The sequence below is a fragment of the Crocuta crocuta genome, unplaced genomic scaffold (assembly GCF_008692635.1).
Source record: "Crocuta crocuta isolate KB4526 unplaced genomic scaffold, BGI_CrCroc_1.0 scaffold657, whole genome shotgun sequence".
Taxonomy (NCBI): Eukaryota; Metazoa; Chordata; class Mammalia; order Carnivora; family Hyaenidae; genus Crocuta; species Crocuta crocuta.
In genome coordinates this window covers 1,691,753-1,692,833 of record NW_027529583.1, presented here as the reverse complement: position 1 = coordinate 1,692,833, position 1,081 = coordinate 1,691,753, and the positions used below count along the sequence as shown (strand labels likewise).

General features: G+C 35.6%; 1 protein-coding gene across 1 annotated transcript in view; it reads right to left on the bottom strand.

The window, feature by feature from the left end:
* Nucleotides 1-1,081, bottom strand: part of AP1S2 (adaptor related protein complex 1 subunit sigma 2) — a 25,450-nt gene that overhangs the window by 20,228 nt on the left and 4,141 nt on the right. The window lies entirely within an intron of this gene.

The window sequence follows — 1,081 nt, the reverse complement described above, 5'->3', positions numbered from 1 at the left end:
CAGATAATGTTCTAAAAAGCCTGCAATTCTACCTAAATGTTTGCTTTCACTCAGAATGGAAAAAGAGCCATCAAAGTAAACAAATTCTTTGCTGTAGGTGAACAGCTAGTTAACAGGATTATAAGACACCACTTTACAGAAAGTTTACTGAACAGGTAACATTCACCAAGTCCTCCCTCTGGATGAGACACTAAATATTAGCTAAGGCTTTTGCATATTTTACCATTATAATCTTCACGGCTTCCAGAAAAGATACCATTATTACTTGCATTTACAGGACACCCAGGCTTAATTGAGTAATCTCCCCGGGAACATCAATTTGACTCCAAAGCCCACGTTTTATATTAAAAACAATAACCAGGAACTGTATTAAAGTAACCCTGCACCTGGCAAAAATTAAAACCAAATAAGCAATATTTTCAGAGGTTTGAAGAGGGAGTGAAGTAAATGTTGTTATGCTGATTTAGTAAGAGATTACCAAGAGAACCTGAAGCATACTCCCTATTTTTTTAACCAAATGCTTTTTAAAAAATTCAATTATGAGCTCATTTTGTTTTCTTAGTAGATATTTGTAAGTCTAAATCTGAAGTAAAATTACTAAAAGGCTAGTAAGAAGAAAGGTATGTTTGGTTATTTTTAGCACCGTGGATTAAGGCTGACTCTAATTACTGGCACTCAGAACATCTGAAAGTGCCTATTCTTATATTCAAAACACATGACTTCTCCCCAGTCAGCTAGGTGTCAGCTGACTGTGGGTGAATGTAACTAAACTGTTCTCAATCCCACCCGCATGTCCTTAAAAATTCTTTTGTTAGTAAAGAAAATACGGTATTCTGGCAAATTCTCAAACTAGTAATTTGGATACATGTATTTTTAAATTCATTGTAAAACTTTAATCTAGTGCCTCTTCCATAGCAGGCTGCATGAAATAGGACTCATAAAAGCCTACACTGTTTGGACTTTAAGGGATCTTCAAGAGCATTTATTTCAGAGATGAGAAAAAAAAGGAAAAATGACTTGTTCAAAGTCACAAAACTAGCTAAGTGTGCAAACCAAGCAGAACTCAACCCCCCCCCCCCAT